We start from the raw sequence: 14,487 nt of genomic DNA, 5'->3' as shown, positions 1-14,487 counted from the left end.
TTCTAAAGGTATGCTCCTATGACCTTGAATAAGTCACCTTATTTAATTTAGTCTCATTACTCTAAGCTTTAAAATGAAAACAATGGTAGCAACTCCTTCACAGGACAGGGTTGTTGTGAGAATCAAATGAGAGCTAGTATATAAAGAGTTTCACAGATATTCCAAGTATTATATAACTGCTATTTTTATTTTTATTACTATTATTATACTTTATTGCCATGGTATGGAATGCATACCCACAAAATAGAAGATATAGTAGGTGGTCCCTTCCTAGGAAGTTCCACAAAATTATGCTATTCAATGTCCATTATTTACAGTTATTGTTCAGGATTATTTTGAAATTCAAATTTCTAGATAAATTTACAGTAAAATTCAAAGTTATAGCTATTAGTTATTCACAAAGCACCTTGCCCTTTTAAACTTGAATAGCTTAAACTATAGGTATGATAGAAACAATCTGTAATAAGCATACAAAAGCAAATTCACTAATATTTGCCTGGTTACCAACTCAACTGTACATAATTTCAAATACTGAAAAGGGAAAGATCAGTAATTTGGTATTCAGAAGAAATAGGTTTAAATTTTCATTTTGCTTCTTATTGTTTATATAACCACTGTCAATTTCCTTAACCTCTCTAAATCTTCATTTCTCCATCTAGAAAATAATGACATCTGACAACAATGAGTCCATGACCTTATACTTCTGGTATAAACTAAGGTAGAATAAAAGTTAAACTATCCACTTCTACTTCTAGTGAACACAAATGGCGGATGACGCTGGTGCTGCAGGAGGTGAGGGAGGCCCCTGGCGTCAGAGGCCGGGGCGGCTTCTGTGGTGGCTTCAGGAGTGGGGGCCGAGGTCGAGGCCAGCGCTTGTTGAGGCCGGGGCCATGGCCGCTGGGCCCAGGGAGGAAAGGCCGAAGACAAGGAGTGGGTTCCTGTCACTAAGCTGGGCCCACTAGTCAAGGACATGAAGATCGAGTCTTTGGAAGAGATCTATCTTTTCTCCCTTCCTATCAAGGAGTCTGAAATCATAGATTTCTTCCTGGGATCTTCATTGAAAGATGAGGTTCTGAAGATCATGCCTGTTCAGAATCAAACTAGAACTGGACAACGTACCAGGTTCAAGGCTTTTGTGGCCATTGGTGACTACAATGGCCATGTTGGTCTGGGTGTCAAGTGCTCCAAGGAAGTGGCCACAGCTATTCATAGTGCTATCATTCTGGCCAAGCTGTCCATCATTCCTGTGAGACGTGGCTACTGGGAGAACAAGATTGGCAAGCCTCACACAGTACCCTGCAAGGTCACTGGGCAATGTGGGTTGGTTCTGGTGCGCCTGATCCCTGCCCCTAGAGGTACTGGCATTGTCTCAGCTCCTGTGCCTAAGAAGCTGCTGATGATGGCTGGAATTGATGACTGCTACACTTCTGCCAGAGGCTATACTGCCACTCTGGGCAACTTTGCTAAAGCTACCTTTGATGCCATCTCCAAAACATACAGCTATCTAACCCCAGACCTGTGGAAGGAGACTATGTTTACTAAGTCTCCTTATCAGGAATTCACCGACCATCTTGTGAAGACTCACACTCGAGTATCTGTCCAGAGGACCCAGGCAGCTGCTGTGGCAACCACATAGATGTTTTTTTTTTATAAACAAATAAATTGAACTATGCCTGCTAAGAAAAAAATAAATAAACTATCCTACGGTTAGAACAAAATAAATATTAGCTCTAGGAGAGATGTCAGAGATCACTGAGTGTGGACTTAGGTTCCAATAACTCCTCCCACTGAAGAATTTGAATGCAAATCTTCCTGACTACAAGTTCATCACTCTATCTACTATGCCAGGTACAATATTTCTTGGTGGATGGAATTCCCAAAAAACTGAGATTGCAGACCATATGTATATATAGATATGTTAGAATCTGTAAATTGATATCTAGTTTCATGAATCAATATTCATCTATAGAAAGTTATATATATATATAATATATATATATATACTTATGTGTGTACATGTAGATACACATAAATGTATATGCATATATATGTATAAAACATGTGCATATATTTTAGACAGATATATTCATATGTAATGAAAGAAATGTTTATCATATTAATGAAAAATATTTGTCGAATACTTTTAATATGTCATGCACTGTGTTAAGTTCTAAGATACAAATGTACAAGCAAGCCCCTATCCTCAATGAAATTTCATGGTCAAAGAGGGAGACAATAAACAAAGGGTAATAGAGAGGAGTCCTTTGGTCCTGAAAGTTATAGAGATGGGAATGAAGCCTTAGGAGAGTGAATTGACATGCCCTTTCTAAGAGTAAATTTTATTGTAATTCCAGACCAGAGAACAAGGGCAAACAGTGGGGCTTAGTGACAGTATAAAGACTGTTTGTAAGAAAACACCCAGGGAATAGGAGTAAAATGAAGCTTGTTGGGTCCTGCCAGAACTAATGACCCAGGTGAGGTGGTGTGATAGTAATGGCAATTAAAGATTCCCCTGTATTGGCTTGGTTTTCAAATTGATTGTGTTAAAACCCAGAGTTTGTTAATCCCACCTGTGGGATGGGCTTGTTGATGTGAAAAGAAAGTCCTGAACTGGGAGGAGCTGGTGAGGTAGATTTGGAGAGACACTAGAGAGAGGCGGAAGATCTTTTTGGAAGCAGCACCTCGTGGAGAGAGAGAGACTAAGAGAATTGCTGGTGGCCGCTTTGAATTGCCCTGGACTTTTGAGACCTGCCCCCTGAGCTGCCAAGGACTGAGGAGACATGGCTGTTTTGCTGGTACTTTGTCTGTTTTGATGTTCTTTTGCCAGATTTGTCCACTGGTGAAAGACAGTCCTGTTGTTGAAGAAGTCCTGGAACCTGGCTGTTCGCTAAGAAGGCCTGCGACTGTCCTGCAGACAGAGAGTGAATACTGTCCACTGGTGAGGGACAGTACTGTTGTTGCAGGGGTCTGGAGACTGTCCTGCAGACAGAGTGAATACTGTCCACTGGGGAGGGACAGTGCTGTTGTTGCAGGGGTCTGGAGACTGTCCTGCAGACAGAGTGAATACTGTCCACTGGTGAGGGACAGTGCTGTTGTTGCAGGGGTCTGGGAGCCTTTCTGTTGGTTCAGAAGCCCTGAAGAAGGATTTTCTTGTTGTATGTTTACAGAAATCCTGGGAGAGGGCTTTGCTAATGTGTTCAGGGGTTCTAGGACTGTTCTACAGACAGAGGATAAATTCATGAAGGGACTGGCAATGTATCTTGTGGCTTTGCTAAGCCTTGTCTCCCCAGGAACTAAGATTGCTGAGAACTTGCCTCGTGTCAAGATGAAGACCTCCATTTGGGTATTAAGTGCTGTGTTTAAACTTGATGTAACTCTGGGGTAGATTCAATTGTGATCCAGGGGTGGGGAACTTTTGACCTTTTGTTTGGAAACTAATCTCCATTTGAGAAGAGGGGCTTTGTGGTGGACTTAATTAAGGTATAACCTAGGGGTGGAGAAGTATTTAGAACAGAGACTTTGTAATTGATTGAATGATTGGAAGGTCCTGGGGTGGGGTAGTACTTGGAGATTATTTAATCACACTTAGTAAATGCTGTATTTGGAATGATGTCATGTTTTGATCTTCTCTGTTCTTGGTTTGTCACTAAATAAAATAGAGAGCACCTAAGCTGGTATTTTGAACCTGGGAAGTTGCCTTCTTTTGGCATTACATTACAGGTGGTCCCAGACAGAAAATGGTGGACATAAGGAAGAATTGATGGACAGAGATGAAAGTGTTAAAAAAAAAACCCCAAGGTATGATCTGATCTATATAGCAAGATGGGTGTCTGTATCAGCAATGCCATATTCACAATGCCTATGGAGATTACAAATATGCTGATATAATTATCCATTACAAAATATGTCATGCTTGCCATATGGGGAAATAAACTAGAAAATTTATTAAGACACCAAAAGACTGAGTCCCAAAACCAGAAAGTGAAAGCCATCAGAGTAGTTATGATATTGGCACAGGTAGATAAAGTAGAAAGCACCCACATTTTCAAGCCTTTAAAACAGAACAGGCTACCTCAGGCAAAGGTCCTCCTCTCCCCACTCACAGCAACCACCCAGCGTCCGGGAAGTGCTCTCCCAGCAGCTCCGGCCCCTGGCAGTCCTCAGCAGGAGTCCTTAGCAGAAATTCTGGCTAAGTCAAAAAGGGCTTTGCGCTGCCGCTGCCTCTGCTGCTGCTGCCACCGCCACCACCGCCAGCCACCGCAGGAACGCTAGCTTGGCTTCTGCTTCCTCTTGCTCCGCCCCTTCCTGCTATGTCAGCAAGTCCAACGGGGCATGGAAGATCTTTAAATCCCATAACCCTTACAGTGTCAAGATCATGATGGGGAATAAGGAGTGTAATGAAACATGGCAAGGTCCTACATGTGTGTGTGTGAGTGTTTGTGTGTGTGTGTGTGTGTGTGTGTGTGTGTGTGTGTGTGTGGTATGTTTGGTGTATATTCTTATACGGGCAGCCCCCTCTGTATAGATGAGTTGATTTTCAAAGACAGAAAAATATTTTAAATTGATTGTTTGGAATTTAAAGCATTTTTCCTATGAAAACAATGGCATAAATGGTAGTTCAACTTCATCTCTAGACTCCAAAACATTCTTAACTCATAATGTAGCTGAAATACTTCATGTACATTGTGATAAAGATAACGACTAGTAGACAATAGTACTGTGGAGATACCTTCTTCTTTTAAACATCATAATGTATACTTAAACTTACCAAAGCTATATTTTGCTTAAAGAGGCAATAGTTTCCCAATGTTACATTTTTAGTAATTAAGTAAAACAGAAAACCAATACAACTGAATGAGTTTCTCTCTAAATCTTCAATCCTAGTGTTAAAAATATGTTTAATTTGATGGAATAATGGATATGTATATAGAAGTCTTGAGCTCATTTTCTATCCACCAAGTGTTCCAAGGGAAGATAGGATTAGTTAAGGACATACGGGAAAATATGTATGGCAAAGAATGTGATTGAAAAAATTAAAAGCACTAGTTAAAACAAAAAAGGTCTTAAGATGAATGAAACATTTTAACTTAGGGAGCAAGAAGGCACAGGAATCCAGGGGGTAGATAGAGGAGTCTTGTCATGGACTGGTATACCATTGTTGTTTTATAGATGATGATGATGATGACGACAGCGATGACACATGCAACATTATAGGGTATAGAAGTAAAGGATTGAATATCTTTTTTTTTTTCCTCACAGCCTATAAGTTTCACTGGAATATAAACTTTGGTCATTAATATGCCACTGATCATGTACAAAGGAAATTTGCTATCTCTGAGTAGTAGAGATACTTCTCCAAGTAGAGATTTTCTAAGCCTTAAGAAGTCATCTATCTCTTGAGTTTCCAGAAAAGGAAATGAAGACCTAGAATATTGAACTGACTTTCACAAGGTCATACAATATTTTTTTTAATGAGATAGTGCTAAGACTCAGAAATCTTGAATCTGAGTCTAGTACCTTTAACCACTGTAGTTCTGGAACTAATTTAGTCCAGCTCAGGGCCAATTGTTAAAATTTTAGTGTTAGCATTTACACCTCACAAACAGACAAGTGTAACTAATCAAGGCTTGATTTTTTATTGTTGTTGTTGATTGTCCAGACTTTAAAAAGTGATGGAGAATAATTTAATAATATGGATTAAATTTAAAAGGGTTTCATGCATGCAATGTATCACACAGTAAATATTAATGCCAGAACTTTTATCTCAAGTCTTCCCACTGAAAGTTCATAACTCTTTTCACTATTTGCTGCATTATTTCTGTATTTATTTTGATTTTGCCTACACATGCAAATTCATATGATTAAACTTACCCTTTTTTTCTTTTTTAAAAAGCTGAATTCTGTAACATCTTTATATGGAATGACAATCAGAGATTTGAGTGAAGTTTTCACTTTTTAACTGGTTGTTTTGTTATACTGTAGAAAATAAGGTCACATTTAACTGCAAATTCTCTTTAACATTATTCCTTTTTACATTATTGATAATAAATTGTTGCACCATTATTCAATCTAAAATATTGTAGTACTAACTACAGGCTAAAAGAATATATATTTTGCATAACAATAGATATCTCAATTGCATTCTTAATTTTTAGTATGAACATAATTTCAACATTAAAATATACATATATTCCTTTTTCTAGGTCAGTCTCTTCCCCAACATAATTCATGTACTCCTTTCAAAGGCAAATATCGATTGCATCTTATTTCAATAATCACATGGATCAATCATTTTATTGATAGGGATATTATATACAGCAATATTGATCATAATCCATAGTACCTGTCCATCCTGTATAACTTTTCTCTTGCCTCTATAAGTTCTACATAGAGAGCTCCTCAGTATAATTTTTTACTTCATCTAGTCAATGAAGACATGAGTACTATTCACAGCCTGACCAAGCTTTTCTCTCTCTCTTCCTTTGTGACCATTTAAAATTCTCTATCAGTTATACATTGGATGAATGAATTAATGAAATACCATTTAAATTCATGTTATGTGCAAAACATTATGCCAAGCACTGGACATAAAATACCAAGCAAGTCACTTCCTGCTCTCAAGGAAAAATAATGGGGGGAGAAACATATACAGGAGCGTCAGTTGCAAGTCAGATGGAAAGACGGCATGGGCCTTAGTTTCCTTGATTACATTTTATACTCTTTCTCCTTAATAATTCTCTATGTTTAATATATCACATTACGGGATCATACTCATCTTTCAATTGCCCTCTGAGTGATATTAATTTTTTACTTCTTCAGAGACTGAAGCATTCCATGACTCAGTCATATACTAGAAGAATATCGAAAATTAAAGTCAAGGGCCTGCATTTCAGGGAGAAGTTTGGGATAATAAAAACAAAGCAAACCTTCAAAATTTCATAAAGACAAATGCAGTTCTGTATCAAAATGTTTTAAAAATATTTAATATATCATAATATTTACATGAAATATTTAATCATATTTGGCTCTCATGGTTCAGTTTCTTAGGCCATGAATATGGTTTCTTTTTAAAATTATTTTTAAAAGAATATTTTGATGGCTCCTTGAATATGACACATTGGTATAAACTATTTTATGAAGCAGAAAAAAAATTGAACTTATTTTTTTTTTTAATATAAAGAAATCCAAGGCAGCATCATGCAGTGGAAAAAACTGCCACTGATGTCAGGAGAACCCTAGGTTCAAACATTACTTCTGGTACTTAGTAAATGTGTGAAAATGATTAAATAATTCTCTTGCAGCCTCAGTTTCCTCATCTCTAAAGTCATGGATAAAAAAATACCCATAGTATACATACTTCTAAAGATTGTTATAAGACCCAAAGGAGGTAAGGAATATGAAAAAAAAAACTTTGCAAACCTTAAAATACATTATAAATGTCTCCTCTTGTTATCAATTTACATTAAAGGTTTTTAAGAAATTATGTGAATAGAGCACTGGCCCTGGAGTCAGGAGGACCTGAGTTCAAATCTGGTCTCAGACACTTAACATTTACTAGCCATGTGACCTTGGGCAAGTCATTTAACCCCAACTGCCCTGCCTTACCCCCTACAAAAAGCAAAAAAAAAAAAGATTATGCATCCTAAAATGATAAAGTAATACAGTCTAGAGGTTAAGGTGATCTAAGAGATTACTACAAATGAGAGGTGTGATACTGAAACCAGAAGCCTACCGAGAATCAGACAAGAGCTATGTACATATAAGTATTTATCAAACATATATTCAATGCTATCAAACCACAAAGAACTTATAAATGTAATATTAAATCAAATTTATAAGTTACACCTCCTTTGAGTCATGTAATATATAACACGAAACCATCTGTTATAGGAAGTGTGGCTGCCTAATCACATAAGAAGAGATAGACAAGACAGGATTGGTCTTCACAAAATGTTAAAAGGGCCAGAAAATGGTCTCCAGAATGAAGGATATAAACTCTATAGAGACAGTCAGATGGATAGACAGATAGATGGATAGATGTGTGTATGGATGGGTGGGTGGATAAATGGGACATTTAGTAAGCACTTAACATATTTCAGGCATTATTCAAAGTATTGAATTTATAAATACAAGAAACAGTTCTTACACACAAGGAGGTTACACTTTAAGGGAAGGAAACATCACATAAAGGAGTGCTGAAAAAAAGAAGGGGATGAGGTGCAGAAGAAGTGAAATGGAGGCCTGGTTCTGACATGAGAGGCAAAAGCTCACACTTGTTAGAACTAAGGGATCTAAGGTAAAACTCAGGGTGTTTTTAGAGTGGAAACAAGACATATAGGATTTATGGGGAGTCATGGACAAGAGTCACACAAGGTAAAAACCAGAGGGACAACAATCTTCATTGATGAAGGTGACTTAGAAGTCACCTTGCGTGAATTTGGTTAGGTATCTGTTGAAGTATCTAAATAATGTACTTATTTTAGTTAGTCAGTTTCTTTTTGAGGCTCTTGTAATGTTTGAAAATACAAAGGCTTCAAAAAGTTTAAATGATTCTTTAATTTTCATCTGTCATTGAGAGTTGACATTTTATAATCCCTGAATGCTTATATTGTGCTTAATAGTCATAAAAATTATCTTGCCTACTCCTCATATTAAAAAAGGGATTATAGCTAAAATTCTAACTGAAATAATCTTCCTGAAGATATATGAAACATTATACAATTTGCTAAATTAGGTCTTGGTGTACTTGTATTTTCTAATATGAGGAAAAAAGATGAAAATCAGGAATTCCAAGGTCTCCTATTGATACTAGTATTTGCTTAGGCTTGCAAATATATATTCAATCCCTTAGACCTTGGATATGCAATAAAGAAAAAGTTATCCTATAGGAAAGTATGTGTGTTATACATACACACAATATACATGTATGGATACATACACATATAAAAATCAATCGTGTATTAATATATACACATATAAACATACAACACATATGTGTATTTATACACATGCATAGATACACACTATAACATGCACTGTGCATACATGCACAATATGAATTTCACATACATGTGTGTTTGTGTTGAGTGTGCAAGTATGTATATGCATGTGCATATGTTTATATGTGTATATTTGTATCTGATATTTGTCTTCATCTAACACCTGTTAAATGAAGCCAATTTGACAAATTTATAGTTGAATTTGGTCCAGCTTTGAAACAATAAGTCTAACTGACTTTTCTTAGAAACTTTTTAAACTCTTCAGAATGCATTCCTTAAGGAGAAATAAAGCACTATTGAATGAAAGACAAAAACATTTATTAAGTGCTTACCTGGTGCTAAACTCTGTTCTAAGTGTTGGAATTAGAAATGAAAAATCAAGAGAGTCTTTGTCCTGGAGTATTTACATGTTAATCGAGGAGAAAACAGAGAAAAGGAAAAACAAAGAGTAAAGTTTATGATATCTACCATTTATCTATTATTTGTCTATATATCTATTTATATATATGTATATATCTTTGCCTATACATTATGTTTAATATTTGCAATGTTCACATATAATAACATAACATTTAAAGAAGTAGACTCAAAAGTCCACATGTAAAAATATTTAAAATATAACTGACATATAAGAGATTCTAGCTATATCTTTTAGGCTTTGGCACTATTTTAATCACTTCTAAATTCCCTTCCCTCAAATATAGCACAATAGCATTATTGATATAGTAATGTTGATATATAAATATATGTGTTCCTAATAGGTATTTTGCTAATATGGCATTCCCTGTGTATAATACTGATGTAGTAATTAAAGCATATCAAAAACACAAAAAAAATGATAATAGAAACCTAATTTGTGACAAAAACATTAACAGAATTTTAAAATGTAATTTGTTAGACTCAAAAATGGAAAATTGTGTTTCAAGCCATAATGATTTAGTTCTGAATTTCAGAAATAACAGTGCAGCTTAGTCAGGATGGCAGTGACTCCCATATTCATGCATTACATATGCACAGAAGTGCTATGACAAATACATTTAAATATCTCTAATGCTATGAAACCTGCAAAGGCAATTAGTAGCAATAAAATTTGTATTGAATTTGGATAAATTTTAGACAATTAGCTATCTTCTAAATGTGATTTCTGGCCAAGTAATCCATAGGGACACATGACTTATTCACATTTATTACTCATTAGAGCAGAGTAATTCCTGTCATAGCTGAACATCAAGCGATTTATCATCATAAATTCAGATCAGCTAATGGACTGAGTAACCCTTTTCTCCTAGCAGAAGTCCCTAGGTAAGATGTATGAACTAGACTGACAATATTACAAATATACTGAATGTGTACCTTAAAAAATGCACAGAATGCACATACTCCTGTAATTAGAAAGGAGAGATCAAAGCACCTTACAGTTGGAAGGAACCTTAAAAATCACATACCCCTCATCCCCGTCATTTCAAAATGATGAAACCATAGAGGATGGCCTATAGATACCACATCCAGGCATTCACAGGATCTTATCACAGGATCACAAACAAAGCTCAAAGAAACCTTAGAAGTCACCTTGCCTTACTGAATCATTTTTCAGATGAGAAAACAGGTTGGTAGTTGAAGCGACTTGTCTATTGTCAAATAAGCAGTGAAAGAACATATGCTCAGACCCTCATCATCTCTCACCTAGGCTGTTTCAGGGGCCTCCTAATTGCTTTTTTTTTCTTAAATGTCTCCACACTGATGCATCATCCATACAGTTGTCAATTGATTTGAAGGTCTGATCATATTAATCCCCTTATCACTGAACTCCCCTCCTCTTTTCGTTTAGGATGAAATCAAAATTTTCCTGTTTTGGCTTTTACAGCCCTTCATAAGCTATTTGTCCAACCTCATTGGACATAACTTTTCTTCCTATCCTCTCCCCATTTTGTCAAATTGCTCTTCTATACATTCTTTACACACACCATATCATCTCCCATCTCCAAGTTTTGTGCATTGGTGCTGACTGCCACTCATGTCTAGAGTGTTCTCCGTCTATTATATTGTGAGCTCCTTGAGGACAGGGGCTGTGTATTGTGTCCTTTTGTAGACCTGGTACTTAGTATAGTGCTGGGCACAGAGTACGCACCGAAAAATATTGATTGATTGAATGAGTCCCCATCTGTGCTTCAGAAAATCTTTCTCTCTCTTCAAGATGCAGTACAAGTATGACCTATCCCTATTAATTAGTACAATGCTCAGTACCTTGAATGAGCCTCATAAATCCTTGTGAACTATTGATAATTAATTTGTATTCTCCTTAGTTCATCAGTAATTACATACAGTTTCCCTTTCAACTTTTGCAAGGTCAACAACCATCTCCTTCCTTGGCCCTGAAAAAGGAAGTTTCTTTATTATCTTCCTGTGCATGAAGGAAGCACATGCCATTTGATATTTTGTATGCCTTTTTACTTATGGGAAACATATAGAATTTTTTTAAAATCACTCTCCCATCCATTGTTTTTTTTTTTCATTTTCAACTTTCAATTCTTTTATTGAGGATTTATTTTAAATCACTTTCTAATATTCCTTAAATACTGTATAAAACATTTAAAATTATATAAATATTGACATGTAAAAAGTCGTCTAGACAGAGATGACATGCAGAAGTTTCTAGATATAGCTTTTATGCTTCTGCATTGAATAAATTAATTAACTGTACCAAAGAAAAATATTAAAACAAGCCAAGTTGTCCGATATCCAACATTCCTTTTCTGAACATTTAGTTCAGCATACATCTACGAAGAGGAGGAAAGTGTTCCTCAGACCTCTGGGGGTAAAAAGAAAGGGTGGTCATTATATTAATAGATTTCTGCTATTTTAGTGTTTCCTTCATTTAGATTATTTTGAACATTGTTCATATTGTTTCCTTAGTATTAATTTTTGTACTCCATAGTAATTCTTCTATGTCTTTCCAACATTTCCCCCCAGCTACATTCAATTCTTCCCATTTTCCTCTTTGTTCTATTAGTTCCACAAATGTGTACTGAGTCCCTACTATGTGCCCAGTACTTTGGTTCCTATAAAGTCTGCTTCTTCTGTTTAGAAGCTCCAGGTCTTTACTCATCATCCCCTTAATGCCCTCCCAGCCAAGAAAAAATAAAACTCCAGGAAAACCTGTACAAGCTCACACACAAGGCTGAAGGTCATTTTTGTTTATACATGAGTCTTCTTTTTCCTCATCCATCTCAGGAGGTGCTGATGCTTTGGAGACAGCAGCTTGCTGCTTATTTCCTAGCAATGACATTTCCTGTCAGCAATAGAAATGGTGAATCAGTGCAGATTATATGAGAACTGACCTAGAGCTTTCCTCTCAATTCAAACCACATTATGTTGGTGTCTGCTGAAGGAAACTAATTGAGCTCTTTTTTTTGTCATTTTTCTAACACAAAGTAACTAATCATTTCCTTCCACTATTGTTTAAATATCAAAAAAAGACTATTTTGCACATCTGTTTTTAATCATACTTTTTTCATGTGTCATGCACCTATAACATAAGATTCTTTTTTCTATTTTCTAATTTGAGCTTTATTCTTCAGTGGTTACTGGAGATTTAAGGCAAAAAAAGCACTAGGAAATTAAACCAATATAAACACCAAGTACAATTAACATCCAGGTCCCCCCAAGTCATGTTTTGTTGTTGTTGCTGTTGTTTTTTATTATTCACATAGCAGTTATGTTTTCTGATGAACAGACTGAAAGAAGTTCTTTATAAAAGAAATTCTGCAGGGTCACTAGCATCAGTGATAAAACAGGATGGATCAGCCTTGAAGATAAAGGAATTCTAGGTCTGCTTGGGAAGCCATTAAAGCAGTTTTATGATGCAGGATCATTGTTCTAAAATCATTTCATGATTCATTTCTAAAATAAGAACCACTACTTAAGATTCTCCCTTGAATGGAGGGACCATAAATGGACAGATCCAAGTGTGGTTGGTTCTCTGCAGATAGAAAATAAAGTCTTTTTTTTTTTTTTTTTTTGCTTTTTGGAGGTCAATTGGGGTTAAGTGACTTGCCCAAAGTCACATGACTAGTGAGTGTGTCAAGTGTCTGAGGCCAGATTTGAACTTAGGTCCTCCTGACTCCAGGGCTGGTGCTCTATTCACTGTGACACCTAGCCAACCCAAGAAGGTAAACTCTTAAAAGACAGGTAATATTTGGAAAGTCAGAGGGCGCATAAAGACAGGACAATCCCAAGAGTTAGAATGTTGAGAACCAAAGCACAAAAGAGCAGAATCAATCAAACAACCAATGAACAAGCATTTATTAAAACCCTTTAATGCCAAGCATTGTGACAGGCACAGGGACCACAAATAAAGACAATAAATAGTCTCTGCCCTGGAAGAATATCCATTATTTTTTCTTTTTTTTTCTTTTTTTAAGCAATTGGTGTTAAGTAACTTGCTCAAAGTTACATGGCCAATTCTTTCTGGGTGTGGTGTTAAGTATCTGGGCCCGGATTTGATCCCTAGGTCATCCCGACACTGGAGCAGGTGCTCTTACTTGCTGAGCCACCTGGCCACCCCTAAGCAATTGGAGTTAAGTAACTCGCTCAAGGTTACAGAGCCAGGTGTTTCTGGGTGGATGCTAAGTGTCTGAGCCTGGATTCGATCCCCAGGTCAGCCCGACACTGGAGCCTGTGCTCTTACTCTCTGTGGTACCTGGCCGCCCCAGAATATCCATTCTTAAGGGAAAGACAACAGGAAAATAAATAGGTTAATAACAAGATACAGAGCAGTTAGAAGGTAACTTTAGAAGAGAAGAGTCCAGCACCTGGGAGGTGGGGGAAGTGACTAAGAAACTTGAGCCTTGAAGGAGGTACTGCATTCTAAGAAACAGATGTGTGTAGCAAAGCATTCTGGAGCTGAGTTTGCATAATAGGCATTTTGACATAGATAATGGAGGGTTGTTCTTAGAGGAAGGATGACCAGGGTTCACATCTTGCCTCTGATATAAACTGTATGTCCTGAGAAAAGTAATTTAGACTCAAGGTGTACCCAGGCAACCAAGACTAAGACTTATCTTTGCTTACTCAGAGTTCTCTTCATTGATAAAATAAGAGGCAATGGTAGGGGAAGGGGATGTGTAGTGGAGAATGGAAGATAAGACCAGAAATGTCCCAAATTTGTTATTTAGAGGCAATAAGACATTAAAATATCGGCAGCCTAAATCAATATATTAATGAAGATTATTTTTATCAGAATAATTATCTAACTATTTAGAGTGAATGATATTTTCCCCTCTAACTCTGATTTCTATGAAGTAGTGAACTACTGTTGGGGGGAAAAAAGATACAGGGTTATTCCAGTACAGATTTCCAAGCTTTCTGTTAGAGTTGCCTTGCTCACTGAGAATTTGGGGGACTTGCTCAGAGTCATAAGCCAGTTCATTCTCTGCATACTCCCTATCACCAGATGCTAGAGCCAGGCTTTTTCTTAAACCCGGCTCTT

At 36.6% G+C, this 14,487-nt stretch overlaps 1 pseudogene; it reads left to right on the top strand.

Annotated features, from left to right (window-relative positions):
• The first annotated feature begins 877 nt into the window (after positions 1 to 877).
• LOC138166772 (small ribosomal subunit protein uS5 pseudogene) lies at positions 878 to 1,696 on the top strand (annotated as a pseudogene).
• The last annotated feature ends 12,791 nt before the right edge of the window (positions 1,697 to 14,487 follow it).

The sequence above is a fragment of the Petaurus breviceps genome, unplaced genomic scaffold (assembly GCF_028583685.1).
Source record: "Petaurus breviceps papuanus isolate PSGF00001 unplaced genomic scaffold, PetGlider_PUasm1.0 226, whole genome shotgun sequence".
Classification (NCBI taxonomy): domain Eukaryota; kingdom Metazoa; phylum Chordata; class Mammalia; order Diprotodontia; family Petauridae; genus Petaurus; species Petaurus breviceps.
This window is presented reverse-complemented; position numbering and strand designations above follow the sequence as displayed.